This window comes from Urocitellus parryii, chromosome 1, assembly GCF_045843805.1.
Source record: "Urocitellus parryii isolate mUroPar1 chromosome 1, mUroPar1.hap1, whole genome shotgun sequence".
NCBI classification, from domain to species: Eukaryota; Metazoa; Chordata; class Mammalia; order Rodentia; family Sciuridae; genus Urocitellus; species Urocitellus parryii.
This window is the reverse complement of record NC_135531.1, coordinates 221,225,404-221,249,856: the sequence shown is the minus strand read 5'-3', so window position 1 is coordinate 221,249,856 and position 24,453 is coordinate 221,225,404. Positions and strand designations below refer to the sequence as shown.

At 37.6% G+C, this 24,453-nt stretch overlaps 1 protein-coding gene and 1 long non-coding RNA gene across 7 annotated transcripts in view; one reads left to right on the top strand and one right to left on the bottom strand.

Annotated features, from left to right (window-relative positions):
• The window catches only part of B3galt1 (beta-1,3-galactosyltransferase 1), a 143,226-nt gene that overhangs the window by 95,334 nt on the left and 23,439 nt on the right, over positions 1-24,453 (bottom strand). For 3 of the 6 annotated variants that reach the window (XM_077802703.1, XM_026389570.2, XM_026389573.2), the window contains exon 1: positions 13,437-13,636. The exons of 1 other annotated variant lie outside the window; for it this stretch is intronic. The gene's annotated coding sequence lies outside the window, so the exon portion shown is untranslated. Of the gene's footprint in view, positions 1-4,284; positions 5,174-11,058; positions 11,160-13,436; positions 13,637-24,453 lie in introns of those variants that run through there. 2 more of the 6 variants (XM_077802707.1, XR_003300849.2) reach the window with 2 other exon arrangements.
• The window catches only part of LOC144256909 (uncharacterized), a 56,513-nt gene continuing 40,572 nt past the window's right edge, over positions 8,513-24,453 (top strand). Inside the window, exon 1 of the long non-coding RNA XR_013344313.1 lies at positions 8,513-8,620. This is a non-coding gene — a long non-coding RNA (uncharacterized LOC144256909). The remainder of the gene's footprint in view (positions 8,621-24,453) is intronic.

The window sequence follows — 24,453 nt, the reverse complement described above, 5'->3', positions numbered from 1 at the left end:
GTTCACTTCTGTGTGTGTGTGTGTGTGTGTGTGTGTGTGTGTGTGTGTGTGTGTGTTTTAATTGGCTTAGACTTCCTTTGCATGCACACATCCATTTCTTTCTTTAAAACTGTCCTACAGCTTCCAGGCCATTGGGTTGACCTGAGTAGACAGGATAAGAACCTGCTCCCAAGGAAGAAGACTCATTTTTATTCTTCTGGAATTTCTGAAGTTATAATCTCAGCTTTGTATGGAGACGGTAAAACTTCTCTCCAATGGTATATACAATTGAACAGGGAATCACAGTACTCACTAGAAATGCCATATTCTTGATCTATTAAATTGAATTTCATGTATTGATATTATTTTAATGAGTTTACATGAAAATATTTAAAAATTCTTATTTTCATCTCAAGTATCAAATGCATGTCATAATGTTAAGCAGTTTAAGGGAATAAAAGTGAATCATTTGAAGCAAAATAAAGAGGTTGAAATTACCAGGTAGTTGGTTATAGGGATGTTTGATTTTTAATTTCTTGTTGAATGTATATACAAATATGTGTGTGTGTATGTGTGTGTGTGTGTATGTATGTATTGCATCATCCCATGTGTACATTTATTTTAATTAGAAAAGGAAAAAAAAAAGGTTGAATTCTTGGATAATTTCCCTTTCAAATCTGGGATTTCTCAATCCCTCAATTCAACTAACATTTATTTATTCATTCGTTTGTTTGTTTATTTATTTATTTATTTTTGTGGGGGTACCGGTGAACTCAGAGCAACTTGACCACTGAGCCACATCCCCAGCCCTATTTTGTATTTTATTTAGAGACAGGGTCTTACTGGGTTGCTTAGTGCTTCACTTTTCCTGGGGCTGGTTTTGAACTCGTGATCCTCCTGTCTCATCCTCCTGAGCGGCTGGGATTACAGGCATATGCCACTGTACCTGGCAACTAACATTTATTGTGTGTCTATTATGTGACAGGCATTGTGGTGGGGAATCAATAATGAACAAAAGGAAAGTTGTTTAGTATATCCATAGGTCTTTTTATTCTATGGAGATTTATTTATTTAAGCAGATTTCTATTTACTTATCTATTTATTTGATTGAGTATATCTGTGGAGTCCTTTTATTCTATGGAGATGTTGAAAGTGGGAAAGACTCTTATCTCTTTTATTTACAGATGGTGAACTGCATTTCTTTGGAAATACTTGGACCTCTGAACAAAGAGCCAGAAGAAGAATGCTTATGAAATAGCAGGGGTTTGGGTGCCCAGTTAGTTACAGATCTATGAGGCATTGGCTCAGTGCCCTGGGTTTCCTTTCACACAATGTCACCTCCTCCCTTCAAATATCCAGCTGACAAATGTAAAAATACCTTGATTCACAGTATCACAAAACACTTCCATAAGGATGAACAGAATTAAGTAAATGAAAACATAGAGAAAAGGAAAATGCAGTGAATCCACTGACCTAATAAGTATTGTTTCCAGGAAGAGGTGTTCATCCTATAATAGTATAAACCTATAAAAGTATTCTTTTTATACAAGGAATAAAAAAGTATTCTTTTTATATAAGGAATACTCTTCTTTTCATGAATGCCATTTCCCCAGAAAGGGAGGGTCTGATAATGGCAAGAGAAACAGTGTCCCCAGGGAGACAGTACTTTGTATCAATCCAGCATCATAATTTGAAAATCGTCTTTTGTTCCAGAACCAAAAACTGCTACTGAGGTTCAAACTTGAACTTTTAAAAAAATTATTTATTTGTTTATTTGTATTTATTTGTTTTGTGTTATTACAAAAAACATGCTGATGATGGGGAAAACTATCACCGTGTGATGACTTTTCAAAATTATTTTTTTCAATTCCTCTTTCATTTGAAAGCATAAGGTAGAACCTTGGAACCACACTGCCAAAGAATGCAACTTAGTTCTCATGGAACTTAAGGTCAAAGACTCACACTTGATATTGAATTATAAGGCCCCCTGTTGCACTTTTTGTTCAAATATGCTACATCTCAATTCCTTCCTCCAGTGTCAACCAGTAAAAGTGTTATAAACTCCACATGAACACCAATGACATGGGTGACATCTGTGTCCCCTTATTCTTCCTTTTGTAGAACTTTAAATCATTGTCCCATTTTATTCATTAAGCATCCTAATACACCTGTTACAAAAAAAAAAAAAGAGTTCTGTTTATTACGTAGCTTAACAAAGTAATGAAGTAGCCAAGGTCTTGCAACAGTTCTTTGGATCTGTCTATATCTTAAGAAATGTCTAAGGTAAAGAGATTTTATATAATGGAAGATAGTTATTTATGCATAAAAGAAAGATGGTAAGAAGTTCAAAATAATTTAGTATTTTTATCTCAGAAAAATAAAATGGAGGAAGTGATGCCTGAGTTTTAGCTGATTCTTCTTGTCATTTTAATGCATCGCTCTGTCCCTGATCACCTACTTGCTCAGCATGTTGCAGGGAGTAGCTTGGCTTAACTGAGACAGAGGACAATTGCTGCTGTGACACCTAGCTTCTTGGCTCATCAAAACAATTTGTTTTCCCACACCCAGGGTCCTTATATTCTCGGTGATTCACAGAAGCCTCACTGCCATCGTGATTCTGGTCATGTTAACAGTACAAACTGTGGACCTCTCGTCAAAAATTAGTTCTGTTCATTTGTTATGAAAAAGGACACTTTATTCAGAAGTTTAAACAAGTGTAAGTTTTCACTATCTGGTCTCAGGAAATCACAGAGAAAAACCAAATCTTTGTGGCTATTAGTTTTGTGTTTAATTTTTCATGTGATGCAAACCAAGTGTGGCTGTGTCCTGAAATGAACTCTCCTCCTCTAACAACCTTCTTGGTTGATATTTAGACTTTCAAAGGAGTACCCTGAGTTGAGTCTCCAACAAGGAAGTAAAACTTGTGCTAAATAAATCTGAGAGCATAGTCATGTATTTTTCATACTGTGTTTTTCCCTAAGAGCAGTTAAACTTAAGTAAACAAACCCTCAAAATGGTGGCTCAGCAATAATAACACCCGGAAAGACCTAGAAGAACACAAAATCAATGCAAATCTATAGAAACTCTTGTGTTCTCCCATTACAACAGGAGATGCACTTTGCAAGTATTGCAGCAGTTTACTACAGATGTGGCTGTAGTTGCCCTTTAGCACATGGCACACCTCTATGATTGCCTCTGGCTTCCAGTCAGATCCTGGGAGAGAAGCTGCTACAGCTTGGGATGCCACAGGGCAAAGTCACATTTACTGTGCCCAGGGTTTTAGCCTCAACCCTGCCAACCAGTAGCTTGGTCCTAATAACTAGCTCCTGGGAGAGGCTTTTCTGACCCCCATTCTATCCTTTTTTCCTTCCAAGGCACTTTATGGATACTTTCATTTTAACATTTAGGTTACCTTGGAAAACACATGGATGGTCTTCTGCAGCATCTTTCTGTGTTAAATGATTGATGTACAAATTTATATATCATAGCAGCATCCAAGTAAAGGATCATTGCTCCCATATTCTCATTCTCCATGAAGCACCAGGCTGTGTAGCTATGGAGTCCATTTCCTGGGTGCTATGGTTTGAATGTGTTCCCCCAAAGCTCATGTGTTGATGACTTAATTCCTAAACCCTGGCAGGGATAGGAGTTGGGGCCTCATGGAAGGTTTTTGTTTGTTTTTGTTTGTGCTAATTAGTTATACATGACAGTAGAATGTATTTTGGCATATCATACATAAAGTGAATACAACGTCTCATTCTTCTGGCTGTTCATGATGTAGAGTTACACAGGTTGTGCAATCATATACGTATATAGGTTAGTAATTTCCGATTCATTGTGCAATCCTTCCTACCCTCATATCCCCTCCCCTCTTCACTCCATCTGCCTCATCTTCTGTTCTTCCCTAGCCCCACTCCCTTGTTGTGAATTAGCATCTGCCTATCAGAGAAAACATTCAGCCTTTGAGTCTTTAGGATTGGCTTATTCACTTAGCATGATAATCTCCAGTATGGAAGGATTTTGCTGGTGGGGCCTAAGCCCTCCTGAATAGATTGATGCCTTCCTTGTAGGAATGGATTACTTTTTGCAGGAGTATGGTACCCTTTTGTCCCTTGTGTTCACGCCCTCTCCCCATTTTTTGACTTCCACCATGGTATGAAGCAGCTAGAGGTCCTCACCAGCTACCTGATTTTAGACTTCCTGGGTTCCAGAACCATGAGCCAAAATAAATCTTTCTTTTATATAAATTACTCAGTCTTACACATTTTATTATAGAAACAAAATTTATTAAGATGTTGTATTTTCCCAGCACTCCTTTAAAGATGAGGAAACTAAAGCCTAGGAAGGTTAAGATCACTTTGCTTGTAAGTAGAAAAAATCCATGATTTGAATTGGTGCCCAAGGCCTATGCTCTTAGCTACTGTTATAGGCTGTTATTCCATGGACATCTAGAGATCAGGGGTACTATTTTATTCAATCACTCTTCTGTGTCTTGCAGTGTTGGCATTTAGCAGTTCTTTTTTGATTTGTGCATATTTTTCACAGAGGTCTTTTATTTGCATGCCAAAAGCACAAGCCAGTTGGCCATACAAGAGACATTTTTGGAGAACTTAATCTTTTTTTTTGCTGGAGGGAAAGTATTGCAAGGCTGAGAACCCACCATGCCCAAAGTTTCTCTTAGCACAGAAAACTATGCCCAAGAGGACTTATTTGGTCCAGGGAACACAGTTACCCCGGACCAGAGCTGACTGGGTCAGAGATATGGCCACCTATAGACCAATTAGTGGCTTCCAGGATGACTTGATATAGGTGCCTCTGTAATAATTAAATTAAGTATATTTCCTTCCTGAGAAATTGAATGTTAGACACACACAGAAATTACTGATACCAAGAGATACACAGGAAACAAGTGTACTAAACAGGCCAAGAGACAATAATGGAAGATGTGATGCAGTAGTTTTGGGGGCAGAGAGCAGAGCAATGGTAGGGACAGAAGCATAGGCAGAAAAGTCACAGAGACTGGAATCACTGTTTCATCCACAGAGGTGCTAGAGTGTCCCCAGGAATGATTAGTTCTCCATGAAGTGCCAGGCTGCAAGCTGCTGTAGGTTCCTTCTGGACTCGTTTGCTTTCCATCCCCAGAACTAAGTTCATCTCAGAACGTCCCAGAGCTGGGGCAGGGGAGTGGTGGGAGCTGGTGGTGAAACAAAAAAGTCATAGAAACACATGATCCCTCCTCTATGAGGAGCTGTGATCTAATGAGGCAGATGAGATGCTCACAGGTGATAATGATCTAGTACTGAGTTTGCTTGGGAACCGGGTGAATGATCTCTCTACGGTCTCTCTCAAAGGGACTCCTGGGACATTGTTATATGTTCTCATTACGGTTTTATTGGATGGCGCTGGAAGTGGAGGAAAAAGGGAGGAAGGGAAAGGGTGGAATCTGGGAAGACTTAAGAAAAAAAAAAGAAACCTATTATAATTCTACTCCCATTTGAATTCATATATTTCAGTAATTGCCTGCAGTGCTAAAAGAGAAGCTAACCTTTTTCTTAATATCATGTTTAATAAAAACTATCTCTTAGTGTATTTTGAGTGAGTTCAGTGCTCATTAGAGTGAGGGACAAATAGCAAATGAGTTACAGCAGTGCATAATGAAGAGGCAACCTGTGAAGGCTGCTTCATCCTCAGCCAGGGAACTTGCTACTTGCCTTGACTTGGGGGGACTAGAATCCTACATAGAATCGGAGGCTGGCTGTACAATATGCAGCCCAGATAGTCCAGAGCTAACTCTGGCCCAGAGGTAAAAGGCAAATAGGAAATCAAATTAAATCAACCACAGGCTCATCTTTAAACATTACAAGACCTAGGCAAGAAAAGGGCCCCCATTTTTTTTAGATTGTATTCAGTCCTGTCTTAGAGTATGAGGGAGATGGTCATGTTCTTTCAGAAAGTTAACTTGTCATCCCCCCCCCCACCCATCCATAACCATGCTACCTTTACTGGGAGAAACCTGAAGTCACTGAAGGACAGCTTTAAGGAACAGTGGATCTTGCCACCCTGGACCCCCAAGGTCACAGGAGATGCAGAGTTGGCCTGGAGTGTAATGATTTTGTCTGGGTAGGTAGACTAAGGTGCTATTATACGTAGACCATTATTACACTGAACTGAACAGGCCACAAAATTATTTCCTTCAACCTAATAACAGCTTACACTTCATGAATGCTTAAAGTGTGCCAGGCTCCTTCAGGAATGTCTTCTTCCTTATGGCTTTCTCTGAGGTAGTGGATGATAATAACTATTATTAGTCCCATATTACAGATGAGGAGAAGGATACTTGAGAGAATAAGGACCTTGTCCCAAAGTAGATGTCTGAAAAGTGGTGGTGAGATGGGATTTGAACCTGCTCATTTAGATTTGAGAAGCCCCTTTATTATTGCTCCAATCCAGTCCCTCCTAACATCAGAAAGAGACACATTTCACTCTCTTACAAAGAGAATGGGGTGAAATCTCTAAGTGTTTAGTTTTTGCAGTAAGCGCCAGTCAAGTGGCCCGTCCTTCTGGTTGAATTTTACTCAAACCCCCAGCTTGGACAGTCACATAGCTTCTTTCTCTTTCCGCCTCTTAAATCCTCCTGCAGTGATTATGTTTTTTTCCTCTCTGCAGAGCTTTCTGGTTGAAATACAACAACAGAGTGCACTGATGTGGAATGATTTCTTCCACCCACCCCCCAAAAGCTTCGCTTGTCACTAGCTTAGTCCATGGTAAAGTGATATATATTTCAAATTCCCTTCCCGGTATAGCTAAAGTCTGCTGTTTTCACCAGCAGAGCCAAAATTAATTAGAGATGATATCATAATAGAACAATATTGATTGTAGTATATCACTAAGAAGTGCTGGTCTGTGTTAATTAACATGATTCACCATAAACACTCAGTATATTTACATACAATCAGCATGGGTGTTTGTCTACCTAGGCCAATACATTTTTCGGTAGCAGCAGAACCATTCAGAAATGATTCGTATGTTCTGTGGGTATATATCTCTACCCAGTCCTTGCCCACCACAAACATATTGGTGGTCTCATTGCCTCCATATTGGATGCTTCAAAACCTAATGCATAGTCTTTGCAAAATCTAGGCATTTGAAAGTGGAATAATAGAAGTTGTTGGTACAAATGTGAGAAAGACAGCTCTGGAGAGGATTCCTAGGCAAATCTCACCTATTATCTCCCTCCCCCCCCCAAAGAATCTGAATATTTCTCTTTAATATTCATGTAGTTCTAATATTATGCAGCATTGCTTACCATTTCAACAATTAGAGATTCACTTTTTAAAGATCATCAACCTATTTTAAAAGGCAAATATTACTTGTAAGGGTAGGGGGCTTTTGACCATTTACGTATTTAATCAAATTTGTCCCACTTTCTCTTCATTACATTTAGTTCAAACCAACTGCATTTAGGAATGTGAGTTTTAACTGGAAATGAAGGAAGACACAGTACATTTTGGAACATGGAATCCTCCAGAGGGAAAGGGAGGGCAAGTTTTAGGAGGGAGAGTACAGAAAGTTCAGGGAAGTAATGCTCAGGAGAATAAGCAATGCTATAGCAAAACCAGTTTTCTTCTATTCAAAATTCTGCCTGGGGTCATCCTTGAATCTAGGAAAGAGAAAAATTTTCTCCTTCTCCTCTTCCTCACGGCTTCATAGGGGCATTTTACTGCCAGATCTCAGCTGGGTGTTTTATTGCATACCCTACTCTGGCTATGTTATGGATTAAAAGGTCTTGTATGGGCTGGCCTGAGCTGTTAACCACATCATGGAACATGGTTTCCAGAGGAAGCCAGGCTCTGAATTATGAACATCAGGTTACAGATCAAGTTGTACGACAGAATCTATTTGGACCTGGGGAGTGCCTGTGCATGGTTCTAAGCTGTGCCATCACCCCACACCCTGCAACATGCTCATCAGACACTTCTATGTCATCCAAATGAAAGGCTTGAATGAATGGCATGCTCTGTAACCAGAGCTAGAACATCTGGGTGAATGGAAACTAAGTACACTATCCAGATGTTTTCTAAATACTTGGTAGGGCAGGCAACATATTTGTGTGACTGTATTTTTATTCCCCTTTTTTTTTTATCTTGACATTAAGTAGTCCTCATCTTTTATCTGCAGTGTTGCTTACTAAAACCTGCCTTGATTCCTGAGAAATGAAGAGTGTTGAACACAATGGGTGTGTTAGAGACTGCGGGGGATTAGTGCTGGGTTCTCTTGTGAGAGGCGGCCTCGGTGTGGATCAGGTGAAGGGGAGCAAGGTGAGTGGCCTGGCTATATAGATTTCTTTTTATCCTTTCCTCTCTTTTGACACTCTGAACCAGAGGCTTGATCTCGGCTCTGATTTCAGCTATTTTAAGCCTCTTAACTTTCTGTCCTCTTTCTTATATGTGTCCTGTGAAACCTGATTCAAAAGCAGGAGGTACTCTGTTGCAGTTTTTCTCAAACTCTCATCAAGAGCCATCAGGATAGAAGCACGTGGGCTATTTAGTCTAAATGCAGATTCCTGTGCGCTCCTATAACTTCTGAATCAGAATCACTGGAGGATAAGGCACGGGGAATCCTTTTTAAATAAGCTCCCCAGGTGAGTCTAATGCAACACAAGAACTGTTGCCTTACAGCTTTCTTCTGAGTCCAAAGTTTCACTTTTAAATTTTATTAACTTACAGATTCTAGAAATCAACAAACATAAGGAAAACTATAAGTCTGAGTATCTGGGTGCTTCTGAAAATGTACTGTAAGCAAGTTAGAAACTTGATAACAATTCATCATAGATACTTGCTCTGGAATCTATTCTTAAGCATGTCAGGCATTTTTTCTATCTGAAATCTGATTTCCATAGAAGATCGATAAGGGAATACTTTGCCAATATGGTAAGCATTTATTATTTGACTTTTGCAAAATCCTTGCTCTAAGCAATTGGCATTCAGAATAAATCATTCTTTCATCAGCTATAATAATACTTCATTGCCTTTGTTCTGAAGTATTCATTTCATTTCCATTATCCCTATTGTATAAAGCAGGCAGAAAACTAGCAAAGACCTGTTTATCACAGGGCAAATTGAGTGGAGAGGTGAAGTGGATGTGATCTGGTGGGTCCTCCCTGAGATTAGCAACCAGAAGAGTTTATTTTTCTCTAAAGTCCCCAAATTGGTCTGTGATGAAGCAGTTTGTGTGAGGAAGGGTCTGCAATATAGAATAATACTTTCAAAATCATTGCTAAGGTAATTTATTACCATGAAAATAGTTACTGAGAAGGTTGTTTGGATTGGAGGCAAACCATTTGGTGAGTAAGCAAATCTCTGCATGTTTCATAGGAAAGGCAGAATCTCCAAAACATGTGGTCTCAGTGGAGACACAGGTGCTCCTGCAAATACAAAAGCTTTGCAAGGCCTGTTTGGGTGTCTGACTTCACCTCTCCACATGGAAAATGGGAGGATCAGTGAAGGTCAAGACCCTCAGAACCAAAACCAAGCTTTCTTTCCTCTGAAGATGGTGTGCTTGGGTTTCTCCTGCTGGTCAGAGATGCTCCCAGCTTTGCATGGCTTTGAACCAGGAGCCACCCCAGACTCACTTGTAGTTTCTATTGAGGAGTATGACTGGGGGTGGGGGGGTTCATTCTGGACATGTGTGAGTGGCCTTTGCTATTACCTTCATTTTCCTGTATTTTTCTTTATTTAAAATGATTGCTGCTCAGATCCCTAAATTTAAAGCTCATGTGTATTGTTGCATTTTGGATCTCAGTTTCCACAGTGTTATGGTTTAGATGTGAGGTGTCTCCCAAAAGCCTTCAATGCAAGAAGGCTTAGAGGTGAAATGATTGGGTTATGAAAGCCTTAACCCAATCAATGAATTAATCCCCTTGACAAAAATTAACTGAGTGGTAACTGAAGACAGCTAGGGTGTGGCTGGAAGATGAGGGTCACTGGGGGCGTGCCTTTGGGGTACATATTTTGTACTGGTGAGTGTAGTCTATCATCTTGTGAGTTGCTTCCCTCCACTATACTCTTCTGCCCTGATGTTCAGCCTCACCTTGAGCCCCAAGGAATGGAGCAGGCTGTTTGTGAACTGAAACCTCTGAAACTGTGAGCCCCCAGATAAGCTTTTTCTCCTTAAAATTGTTCTTATCAGGTCTTTGGTCACAGCAGCAAAAAAGCTGACATAGCAATTGCCCCTCTCCAATGTTTTGCATGTACAAGGACCTTCACTAATGCTGGTGGGCTGCTCTGAATGTGGTTATTTTCTAGAATCAACTTGGACCTGGAGGTAGATGTTCTAACCTGGCTCTTGTCCACATCCACTCTTCACATGCAGATTTATTCATGCTGTTGAGGTTGTTCAGTACAATCAGTGTTGTGAGCACTGAGCAAGCTACCTTGTCTCTCCTGGCTCACTTAGGAGATGTTACAATTCAATTTATCTCAAATTCAGTTCCTCTACTTCTGCAGTTCAACAGCAGCTCCTCAAGTGTGGTTGTCAGAGAGCCATGTGACTAATGTGTCAGTTCTCTTGTTTCCAACTATTATGGGAATCTAAGTTAAGGTGTGTGTGTGTGTGTGTGTGTGTGTGTGTGTGTGTTTTCTGTTTAGAAATCTGTTCACCAAGGAGATATTAATTTCTTGGAACCAAGGTACACTTTTCCTTCCTGGCAAATCTTATCTAGAGAAGCCACTAATCGTGATGTTCAAGGGGGCTATTATTCTGTAGGATGGGAAAGGCTGCATTTTATTAAAAAAACAAATAGAGTATCTCTTTTTGGAAAGTCTACAATAAATCTATATTAATGGTGCCCACAGTCACATGGGTCTCCTTGTGGCTATAAAAGCATGCTTTACCTTCATATTGCCTTTATAAAATTAATATCAAGTATTCTCCTTTACTTTCCCTTGTCATAAAAAGTAGAAATGTTTTTTTGAGTGTTTAAATATACACATAAGGTTAAAAGTATTGTTCTCCTTATTTTTAAAGTAGTCTACATTACAATAATTCATCCTCACTTGCAACGTCTACTGTACATAATACCTTTTATGCTGTTCTTTGTTTCCACTTTTCATCTTGAAACTGCTTCAATTTCCAAGTTCAATTCTCACTGCATCTCTTAAACTCCTCACAATGTAAAAGTTCTTTATGTGTCAAAAAAAAAAGTAGAGAATATGACTTTCCATACATAAGATTCTCATGGAACAATGCCTATTAGGCAAAGTGTTTGATTTTCCTGTGGAGGTATAAGTGAGACTTTATCAAAAAAGAGTTCATTTCAGGCTCTCACAGTTTTGCCCTAGCTGAGCATAATGCCTTTAGCCCTAATTCAGTCAGCGCTACATGGTTCTTGGGTTTTGATCCTCTTCTCCAGTCCCTGCAGTGGACATGCTGGCAACTACCTGATCTGTTGATCAGTAACTAGTTCACATACTCCAGAGGTGCCTTAATTAAATCTTTCAGTACCCCAGGAATTGTGGTGCCTCGGGGAAACCTGAATGACTAAGTTAGCTGCTGATAACACAAGTTTTCAGTTTCCAGGTTTCTGAGTTACTCATCAATCACTCCTCGCATTCCTCTCATGCCTTGTCCTCCATCAGCTCTCCAGTCTTCCTCCCACCTAACATACATTCCTTTACCAGTCCAAAGTGGTGCTTATTGAGCAGTCCAATGTTCCTGCTGGGATGGACTCTCTTCTCTGAACTGCCTACTAGGCCAGGGCCCAATTATCTCTCTAGCTCCTACTTCCCTAAGTTCCTGGATGGATTCTTATTTGGAATGAACATATTGGCAAAAGTCTGGAACTTCTCCCACAGTCAGAGACTCCCTCCTCTACTCCCACTTCAATGCACTTAACCCCTTCACTTTTAATATTTGGGAGAACATAATGGTGTACAACTGTCTAGTCTCTTTGCCTGGATCTCTCTGGTCATCTTTGGCCCTTCACTTAAGAACTTGTTGCCTAGGCTCCTGCAAACCTTGAGAAAAGGCTTGCTGGAGTCAGGACACACTTTATCTACTTATACCCTTACCCCCCCCCCAAAAAAAAAAAAAAAAAGATACAGGGTCTCTCTAAGTTGCTGAAGCTGGCCTCAAACTTGTGGTCCTCCTGCCTCAGCCTCCTGAGTAACTGGGATTATAGGTGTGTACCACTCACCTGGTTTTGGTACACTTTTTAAATACCTGTTCTATATCCAGGAATTCTAATATTTTCTCTGTGTGAACGTAACATTACTGTTACTATTGTTACTACTTCTTTAGTAACGTGCCAAAATATTGTTACTATTTCTTTAGTAACGTGCCAAAATATAATCCTCAGAGGGCTGATATCTTTTACCAGGGGTCAGCAAACTATGGTGCACAGGCTTCATCTATTCTGCTCTCTGTTTTTCTAAATAAAGTTTTATTTGGACATAGCCATGCTTCTTTGCTCATGTTGTTTATACCTGTTTTCATGCTGCAACAGCACAGTTGAGCAGTTGTGGCAGGGACCACATGGCTCACAAAACCAAACACATTTATCATCTGGCCCTTTCCTACTCACTCATGACTTCATCTGTCTCATTAATTTCGTTAATTCCAAGTAGTCTCCTACCTGAGGGGTTAGTTCCAGGTACTCAGGTATTGACTTCATTATACCTCAAATCATTTTCACTAAAGGGGATGAAAATTCTTTTCAAATTAGTAACATCTACTAAAGGTGGCATTTGTAAAATAAACACAAAGTTAAGTTCTAGACTTCTAAAAGAAATGACTTTTAAAAATGCTGCTCAACATGTGACCCTTTTAGAACTCATTTACACTGACCACGCCCTGCCGCTAGACAAATTCATTCTTACTGGACTGGAGAGAGAACTGGCATGGATTTCTTCCCATGAAGATATTTCAACGGCATGCTTACAAATGTCTATTGTTCCAAATAGACAAGAAATTTTTCTTAGCCTCCTATGCTAAGTTGAACCTGATGGAAAGAAAGCAAAATTTCTTATGCAAATCAAATGATAAATGTGCTAACGGTTAATGCTGCAAAATAGTGATTTTTACCAGGATGCAAATAAAATTGAAAATGGCTAAAGGAAGGGCTTTTACACCGTATCATGCTAAGTTTTATTTTTTTCCTCAGCATTTATTAAAATAAAGGAGTCATCATTGTCAATGGGCAGAGCCCATCACATTGCTTTTATCAAATGCAAGGAGGTGTAAATACAAACTGTAAAACAGAAGAGAAAGATCATGACTCACCGTCTGACAGCAAAGCTATTAAACATAATCAAAGCCTGAGAGTGAACTCATGTTGTCTTTCAACACATTGCTAAAGAACCCTTTTCATTGTAAAACTAGGATAGAATGCTACAATCTTGAAACCGCCACAGGAGAAACTTGGTTCAAGGCATTTAAAACAACTTTTAAGATGTACTTACCATAGGACAAGTCACACTGCTTTTAATCTGGACACAGGGCTTCTCAAATTGTAATCAATAACTTATTAAAGTTGATCCTCCAGGACATTATCATCTGATATCTCAGGACAGTTACTGGTGATTAAAATATATACTCTATTGAATGAACGAAGCCTCACCTATGTTAACAACAAAATCAATGTTTGTTGTCTCTTATGAAATACAACGACAATGATTTATTCTCAGGAAGTTAGTTGGACTATGAGGTAAGATACACAGTTCTATATTGAGAGGTGAAAATCCTGCCCATGGCATAGGATTCTGGAGCTTGAGTGAAAAGAACAGATGGGCAGGAGGATGGGACACGTAGGTGTAAGAGGACAGACACAACAATCTGAGAGTACCCAGAAGTTACCTGAAAAGAGCTTAGTGATTTTTTGCTCAATAGTACTTTAAGGCATTTATCCTCAAGGTTAAATTCTTATAAAACATCTGCCTCCGAAAGGGTTGTAAACCAAAGGACATTTGTGATTAATCATATGAGTTCTGTGAGAGGCTTAGTCAGGACTATTTGAAAGTTGAGGCTAGTCTTCTAAGGTCAGCCCTTGGCCAGCCTAAGGAAAATAGGTGTAATTGAGCTGAGCCTGGACTATGTGTGACACTGCCCTTGGCTTCCATTTGAATTTCTGTGTACACTCAGCACAGAGCCTGGAACACATTTGTTGCTTAATAAATGTGTATGACATGAATGACTGTGAAAGTGATTCTCACTTATTACCAAGTCACACAAGGACACAAGGAGAGAGATGCTGACCAGTCCAAGGAAGACTGGTTTGTCTGGCAACATCCACTCAGTCTCTGGCCCAATAAATTTGACCTCTTACATCTCTCCTGAATACTCCATGAAAGCGAGTCTCAAGTGCGAACATTTATTGTGGGGTTGAATGTCACTTAACATAGAATCTGGGCTTTGTACTCTGACTTCAATACCTGCTTCTGACTCTTTCTCACCTGTGTTTCATTGAATTTCTTCTTCTGAAATTCTGAACCATGCCCTTCCACATAGTGGCCCCCTTTGAACCTTCTTTTAGCCTCGGTACCTTCTGCTACCTCCAATTAGATCTCGGCTCTAACCTCAAGCACTTTGGCATCTCTCAATCCCCAACCCTACTGTACCATGACAAGGAGCAATCCTGACTCAAAAGGCATAATGTCAGAAAAAGCTTCAAAAGATATTTGAATTTCCATTTCCTTTTTTTAAAAAAAATGCTTTAGGGACCCTTGGGAATTTCTAGCAGAGGTGGGAGCAGAAGGTTTGTTTTTGCTTTTATTTTTAAATCAATTGTTAATTTCCAAGATTTTGAGTTATCTCTCCTCCTAGAAGATAACTGATGGCTTTAGGTGATCTGCATGAAAGTAATTGACACTCCCAACTGCCAATCTTATGGCAATGGCTGAACATGTTATTTATAATTAAAGGGTTGAACACTATTTAAAACTCAGCATGCCATATGTGCTTCATCTGTATTTCCCAGAGAGCTCACAGCATAGTCTTAACTGGCATTATATTTATTGTTTTATTTTCTTCTCACAGCCCTTTACTAGCTACTTGGGAACAGCTCTTTTGTATTTTTTATTCATTGTATTCCCCAGAACACTGGCAGTGAACTTTGTACAAGTGAAAATACCAGAAATACTTACTAAATGTGAGAACAAGGGAGCTTGTACAAATATACCCAGTCCTAGTTTGGTGAGATGACTATTTAAACTTCAGATTGAAATAAGACTCTTGACCAATTTTGTGCTTAGTTTGAGTAGTCATGATCATAATTACCCATGTGTCATAAAATCCTATAAATGCAATGAATAACCTCTAGCTCACCCTTGACACTTTCACACTTTTGATCACCTCTGAGTTCATTTTCATGGGTGCTTTCTACTCTCCATGACTCTTGCCTAATAAAATCCCAGATGAAACTGGGCAGGAAACCATGTCCCCTAGGCTAGATCCATAGGGTGTTCAGGTAGCTATTGCTTTCTTCACTTTTTGAAAAGTTCACACTCAGAAGCAAGGATAAAAAACAAAACAAAACAAAACTGGGCATCTGATGAGTTTCTTCAACCTCTGGTTGCTTTTGCTTTCCCTCTTCTCTGTATGAAATGGTCCCCTACTGCTGCCTAGATGGTTAGCAACTTCTTACCTAGTCCTGAATCACTTTCAAATTGGACCTCTTTAGTTTTCTTTAAAATATTACTCCCAGACTAATTTGTCTGGAAATGTTCCAATACATGTATTAGTTGAATTATGTTAATGAATGATAACAGCTTAAGGCATTTTTTTTGGCCTAAAGGAATTTGCATTTTGATAAGGGGCAATGCCCTGGCCCAAAGGAATACATCGCTAATGTTAGAATTTAAGTCTTCAGGGGAAGTATGCAGGGTCAGAAAACCTTCCAACTCTACAATATTGGCTGCCTACTTTGGTGGTACAGGGGTCCCAATTTCCACCATACTGTCTCCCTTTATCACCAAGGTAATCAAGAAATCATTTGGATAGAAGTCCTAAATGCTGACACTGCTAATACTAAGCACAGTGCTCCAAGTCATTTTTGGATTTGGCAGTGTAGAACTGGGATATGAGGAGGGGGAAGGAAGGGAGGGAGAAAGACAGCAACGTGGGGACTGCAAGAATTATCTCTTTAATTGGAATTATTGCAATATATTAAAGATATAAAGAATTCATGTATTCTAAATATGTCTTCTGAGATCAAAGTATGTATTAGTCTAATTTTTCTATACAACTTTGGGGAAAGGGAGACTGCAAATATACAATGTTTTAAAGGGCTAGACTACTAACTATGATGTTAAAATTTAAAAATTAATCTCTCAATGATAGCTTTGTATCTTAAGTTAGTATATAACAAAGAGTACTAATTTTTACAAATGGATGCCTCAGGGTTGTTTTGCAAATTATTATTTGCTACCGCTAACAACAGTGGAATAGTAGCTCTATAGTCACAAACTTCTGAAGAAAGTCAGTAATAAAAGAATTTGTTTAATAGGAGGAAATTTCAGCAGCATTTGCTGAACTCATGATTGTTTGGAATTTTAAAAAATTATTTTATTTTACTGTTTTGGAAAACCACAAATCACACACAGAACATGGTGCTGGCCTTTGATTAGGTCACACAGACCATATTACAGATGGGAGGAAAAGGTTCCAGGGGGCTTAAGAGTTTATTATGCATCAAATAAATCATTGCAGTGAGCTTGCAAATCCATGTTACTGCATTAACTTTTTAGCTTCTTTGCTGAATTTTGATATTTAATATAAATCTAATTTTATTTGTTTTTTTAAAAGATAAGACAAATGTTTTCACAGAAAACTTGGAAAAAAGTTAAAAAAAATTTAAGTGAAAAGTTAATGGTATAGCATTAGTTTTATAGATATCCTATAAGAAACAGAGGAGTGTTGAGAGTGGTTATTATTGCATGTTACCGAGGAAGGGAATTAATGTCTCTTCTATTTTTGAAATGACTACCATTTCCTAAATCATCCTTCTTTCTACTTCTCCATTTCTGTGCATGATCAACAGGTCATACTCAGAAAATTAGACATATATGAAGACTTAGATCTGATAAAAAAATGAAGACACAAAAAGATTGAAATTATCGGAGAGAAGTTAAAAGACATGGGGATAAACATATTAGTCATATACATGTAATTGAAATTATAGTAAGAGAGACTATAGATAATGAAGAAGAAGAAATATTTAAATTAAATATTTGAATTTTTTTCCAGAACTGAATAAAGATGGGAATCTATCTGGACATAGTGGTAGGCCTGTAATCCTTGTGACTTGGGAGGCTGAGGCAGGAGGATCACGAGTTCAAAGCCAGCCTCAACAATCCAGTGAGGTGCTAGACAACTCAGTGAGACCCTGTCTCTAAATAAAATACAAAATAGGGTCAGATGTGGGTCAAAAAGGAAGAAAAAAAGAAAAAGATGCACCAGCATGCCTGAAAATCCCAGCTACTCAGGTGGCAGAGTGAGGAGAGTCACAAGTTCAAAGCCAGTCTGGGCAACTTAGTAAGAATCTGTCTCAAAATAAAAAAAAAAATTAAAAGAACTGGGGATTAAATGAGTGATAAAGCTCCCTTGGGTTCCATCCCCAGGACAAAAACAGAAACAAACAACAACAACAAAAACCCCATGAAATCACTGATAATGGAAACACATAATGTTCCAGAAGGATCCATGTGAGAAATGAACATCTAGACATACTAGCTGAGATTGCAGAACAGCACAAATTCAGAGATGGTCCTCAACATAGCTAAAGAGAAAAGAAAGCCCAGCTAAAAAAGATGAAAATTTGATCACAAAATTCCCAACACTACCAGTGAAACCCATAAGCCAATAGAATAATGTCTTCAAAGTGCTAAGGAAAAACAATTGCAACATAAATGTCAAAACTATCTTTGAAGAACTAAAAGTAGAGACATTTCCCTAAAAAAATAAATAAAAATAAATAAAATAAAATAGGAGATCTAATAAGTAATCAGTAGAGGAATATCAAAGTTATATGCTTCTTAGAAGGAAAATGATCTCAAAAGAACAGTCTAAAAATGGGGGCTTGGGCTATAGCTCAGTGGTAGAGTACTTGCCTTACACATGTGAGGCACTGGATTTGATCCTCAGCACCTCATAAAGATAAATAAATAAAGATTAAAAAAGAGAGAGAGAGAGAACAGTCTAAAATGAAAGAAGCCATGGTAAGAAAGAACTGTCTAGTGAGTAAATAACTAAAAAGTCAACACTATCTGTGAGATACCTAAGCACAGCATTTCTAATTTAGGAAATTTTTTTAAAAAAAGGTAGATCACAAGGTGAACATTAGTAGAGGGGTTATTTCCTTGTACTCCTTGTACTTATTTTTTTTATAAGCGTGGGATTAATATATTGAGTGACAATAGATTTCACTCAGCATACAGGTTAAAATTTCTAGTGCAAATGAAGATGTTAGGAAAAAAAACTTCCAATAAAGTAGAATAACACATATAATAAGGATAAATTTTTAAAAACAAGTGAAATAAATAGGTTAAAATATATGGTCAACAAATTAGTTATTTCTTTGAAGAAATTATTAAGATGTTCCAATAATGACAGATTAAGAGAAAAAAGAGAGAAGATGCAAATTTTTAAAAATTGGAACATAAATTAGACCAAAAGTACAGATATATGAGATATTTAAAATATATTAAAGGAAATTACGGCAATAATCTGGAAATGTGGACAAAATGAACAGGAACCATTCTTATCAAAATTGATTTAAAATATAGAAAAGCAAGATAGATCTGTAATTACAAAAACATTTAAATAGAAGAATGGTAAAAGATAAAAACATACATATCTTAAAAGGGAAAAGTTATACTATACTAATAATCTAATAAAATAATAATCTCACAGGAATACATTTACTAATAATCTAATAAAATAATAATCGCACATGAATACATTTAAAATTGCATTAACTATCAAGGGCATACAAATAAATACTAAAATAATAACCATTTTATTGTTTTCTTCCTTGGTTAAAGAAGACAAAAAGTTTGATAATACTAAAGGTTGGTGCTGATGTGGTTCAATGTTGGTGGATATTTAAGTTGGTTTAATTACCACAGAAAAAAATGGTATACTATTTTGTATAGTTGAACCTCTATAAACCTAACTCCCAGTAATTTCTCTCCTAGGTTTACATCTGAGAAATTCTTGTTCATATGCACCAAGATATGTTGCTATAATAACCAAAAAGTGAAATGCCCTTTAGCAGCAGTGTAAATAAATAAATGTGGGATGTTCACATTGGCCTATCAGGTAGTAATGAAAATGAATGGCATATAGCTAAAGGCTTAAAAGAAACCATCACAGAAAAAGCAAGTAATTAAAGCTATATGTAGAATGATTCAATTTTTATAAAGTTCAGAATCAAGGAAAACCAAAGGACATATTGTTTAGGGCTATATATATGATATTCTTTTTCATTCTAAATAGCAAAGAAATGATAAAACAATTCTTCACAGGTGAGGAGGAGGTAAGAAGCAGGTTGGAAGAAAAGCAAATTATATACACAATAGTATAAGAACAATAATAGTATAAGAATACTTTTGGTTGGGTGGTAGTATCATGGATATTAATCATTATTATTCATAATTTTACATAGATATTTAAAATACATTTTTTGAATGTTCAAATATTCTATGATACAAAATGAAAAATAGAATTATGCAATTTCTGCAATCTTCCTTTTTTAAATGGGTCCTTATTATTTACCAAATAAGGACCCCAGTAATTAGCATAAAGTTCTAGGTGCAGCTTCTTTCTTCTATGATAGGTCATCTTTATGCAAAGTCAAAACAGATTTGTTTACCTCATCATATGGTGCCACACCCTCATATTTTAGCTTTGCTGCTTTATTCTGTTTTACTGAACTGAATATACTTTTTTTTATGTTCTTGTGTCTTAAACTATTCCCTTAGCTTTCAATACCTTCACTTTACTGAAGATTTTCTATGAAAATCATTCTTATCTGTCAGGGTCCAGCTATTCCTCATCTTTCCTGTAAGGACTGAATTCTCCAGCTCTGTCCACCACTGCATTACTTGTATCTACACTGCAGTGTATCCTGCATCCTTCAGTAGAAAACAGCCAAGTCATCATGGTCAAGTAACTGTCTTTCATACCACGATGGACAATGACCACACTTAAAGTAACCTTGGGGCAAGTGTTTTACTGGAAAGTAAAAGTGAAAACACTTATAGAGGAGTGACCTTCCTATAAGGACTAGATTTCAGCCCAATGGAACATACCCAAAAGAGCATAATAGTTTAAGCTGTGTTAGCAGAACCTCCTAGAGTCATTTACATTCATTATAGAGTTTTTTTTTAGCCACGTCTAATCTCCTTAGTAAAGACAAATTGGAAGCATATATCAGTTCTCCACTTTTTGACATTAATATTTTGTGGCATATAATTTTCCTTATCCTATGATATACCTTCAGATAGTTTCAATAAATTCCTCAGTTGCCCTTGTCCAGCACTGAAATACTCTTTTACCAATATTATAATAGCTAGAAAGCTCTGCTACATTGTTGTAATCAACTTTGGGCTCTTCATCTGGCTAAAGTAGTATGTTTTAGAAGGTTTATTTCTGTAAAGTGTGAACTTTATGGTACAAAGATGTTGCTACGTGTTTTGAATAAGGGTCCCCCATGGTTGCTGTGTAAAAGGCTTGGTCCCCGGTGGTGTTGCACTTTTCGGAGGTAGTGAGGTGGGGCCTGGTGGGAAGTCTTTAGGTCATTGGTGACATGCCCTCAAAGGGAATTACATTACTCTGGTCTCTTCCTTTTCCCTTTTGCTTCCTGGCTGATGAGGTGGGCAGTTTTTCTCTGCCATAGACTCTTGTCATGATGTGGGCCTCACCACAGGCCCAAAGCAAGGATGGATTAGAACCTCTAAAACTCTGAGCCATAATAAACCTTTTCTTTTATAAGTTAATTATCTCAGATGTTTTATAGTAATGGAAAGCTGACTAGCACAGATATTTAGTTTGATATTAAAGTAGTTATTTAAAAATGGTGTATAAGGTTCAGGGGATGAAGGCAGTAAGAATTGCCTACTCTGACAGGGAGAAGTATTTTTATCACTGACATTATTTAAAATTGGGTATGCATGGTGATAATAAAATTACTTACAGTTGTTGTTATTATTATTATTATTATTATTATTATTATTAAAAAGCTCTGTAGACAATGCACCCCCTTATCTCCTGAATTTTTGATGTGCCATCTCACTTCAGAATCACCACTCACCTTGGTATTTACTTTCTGGTGTTTCTCACAAGATTGTTACAACTTTGAGGACATGAAAGATGTCTTAATTGTCTTTGGACCTCAAAGTCTAGGATTTAGTAGATGCTTAGAAAATGTTTGTTGAAGAAAGGAATTTAATTTGTTAGGAAGTACTTGGTGGCAAGTAATCAAACATCCAATTTACATTGATATTTATGATAAAGCAGATAAATTGACACAGGCAAGAAGCTTGCTTCAGTGACTCAACCCTGTCATCAAACACCTACTTTCTTTTTTCTACCTTCTGGAGTGGGGTGTCATATTACCTGCATAGACACTAAAACCAGCTGCCAAAAAATCCAGGGGCTATGTAAGTCCTCATCCATGACAGAGGGTGTGAGGGAGGGTAGAAGGGAGGAGGAGGGAAGGGAGTGGGAGAGAGGGAGGGAGGGAGGGAGGGAGGGAGGGAGGGAGAGAGAGAGAGAGAGAGAGAGAGAGAGAGAGAGAGAGAGAGAGGGAGGGAGGAGAGAGAGAGAGATACAGTTTCAGATGCATCCTCAGAAGAGCAAGGAAGATTCTTTTCCAAACCTTGTTCTGTCTTCTCAATGTTTTGCCTGGGCTAGGTTCTTATCCCTGAATCAATAACATCTAGAGCCAGGGAAGGACATACCTCCTCTCAGAGACTGAAGGAAAACTACCATTTTTATCAGATGAAGAAGGAATGGAAGTTGAGAAGCCACTGCAGTACCAATCAAATGACTGAAGTGTAATTGGTTGTATTGTGGGGTTTTAAGATTTTGACTTGAAAGAGAGATTTTGATGACATATTGGGCAAAATCTAAGAAGTGATCCAATATCTATGAACCATTCATAAAAATTCTTTTAATTTACATATTGGTTTATTTATATTGGTGATATTTTACTTTTTAGAGTGTTTGGATAAAAGTAATTTTATCTTCTCTTTGTTGTCATTCAGAGGGGTATCCAGGAATGATACTTTTACTTAGTACTGTTTTTACTCCAATTTACCATGTGGGCCATTTCTATAATGCTTTTTCAAAATTTCAAAAAAATATTTATTATCATCCTATAATAATATTGTTTTAGTTGTCACATATAATTTGATTAAAAGGAAGTCCACAAAGGAGTTTTATTTAGTATTATTGGATCCACGTCAAGAATGCCAATAGGATGAACCATATCTTATTATAAGGTGACTTTACTGGTGTTCAAGTGAAACATGCCTAACATTTCTGGAAAGAAATAAGCCAAGTAGTTCTGAAAATCAGAGTTTATATACTTAAGTGTATGCTTCACTTTCTGGCCTGAGATTGGAGACACTGTGTACCATCTGTCCTCACTATTGCAAAAAGTGGACCACTCAGAGATGCTATTAAATTTTTTTCATAGTTCCCCTAGTAGAACTGCTTTAAAACAATGTAAAATTTAATAAAACAGGCTCTCACCATTCATGCACCCTTTCATTTCACAAATATAGATAATCCCTGCCTTGTGATGGTGGCTTGACTTAACAATTTTTCAGCTTTATGATGGTACAAAAGTGAAATGTATTCAGTGAAAATCATACTTTGAGTTTTGAGTTTTGATCTTTTCCTGGGCTAGTCATGTGCTATGAGTGTCTCTTTTGATGAACCAATACTCTATGATGTGCTGTGTGGCTAACTATGGTGTTTTGTAGGTTAGGTGTATTAAATGGCTTTTGACTTATGATATTTTCAACTCACAATAGGTGCATTAGGGACACAGCCCCACTGCAAGTGGAAAAGAATATGCATTTATTGAAATTTTACTTTGGGCTCATCTTTGAAATTATGGAGAGTTTACAGTCTAGTTATATAGAGGCTGATAATATAAATATATGTTAGTTGGAGAGCAATACTAAGGAGAAAATAAATTAGACTGGAATCAGAGGAGAGAAAAATGCAAGATTTCTAGAAAATATGTGGTTGAAGAGAACACATGTCATTTTTCTGTACTTTTCCAAATATGGGAAATAAAGCCATCTGGACTACAGTTCTCTTGATGGCAGCTTCCAGGAAGAGTCTTTGGCCTTGGCACTATAGACAGATGTCTCCTGATTCCCATCTTCACTCATTCTCCCTCAGGCTTCCCTTCTTTGAAGCAAGGAAGCTGCTACATCTTATGGCTAGATTTCTGACCTATCATCTTAGGGATTACTTAAAATTTTCATCATTATACAAAGCTGTCCCAAAAGTTATACCAGAGTCACATGTGAATCATAAATTTCAAAATTACTGTTGCTTGGGAAAAACATAGGAACAACAATTCAGTTTTAAAATATGTCCACTCAATGGGGTGTAGTTTTAAGAGATAATTTTTTTTCTTCATCACATGACTCCAATTGTTATAGCTTTGGCAGCTGAAAGGATGATAATCTTCAGCAACAGAGGAGGGATGGAACCTGGACTGAAATTAATCAGAATGAAACTGAGAAATGCAGCAGAAGGAACACCCAAAACATAGTGAGATAGACATTTCATGTCCATAAAGAAATGATTTTTATACTATTGTCTAAAACAGTCATAGATTTCAACCCAGAACTGTCATGGGAAACCTGGAAAGATATGCATGTCAGAATATGGAAGACATCAAGGATACATGGAGTTCAATGTGCAATTGTTTCTTGCTTTTAAATACGAGTAACAGCGGTCCCACAATAGAAAGTATATGAGCAACAAGACAATCAGAAAGGAGATTATGACTTTTTTCTGAAACATCTAGCTATTCTAAAAGGTTCAGAAATCTAGAGGTATTATTTGAAATCTCAGATAGAGGTTTCAGTTGGAACCCTGTCTCTCTGAGAATGATCCTGAACTGTGTGTGTGTGTGTGTGTGTGTGTGTGTATGCACGTGTGCATGTATTTGTGCATCTGTGTGCATGTGTTTCACACAGAAGATGCTGGTTCATTTGAAATCAAAAGAGGAAAAAAAATGGAATGCTACTATGCTGCTCTTTTTTAGGAAAATGTCCCTTTATCAAATCGAGAGATGAAAATGATGCTGCCTTTAGGGTATTTCCTGAGTGGATCCTACCTTCTAGTTGCATTCATTGTGAAGGAAGACTTTACTGCATTTAAAAAATGAATTTGATCTTTCAATTAATTTGAAATTTTCACTCATTGACCCATTCCATATATACAGTGCATGAT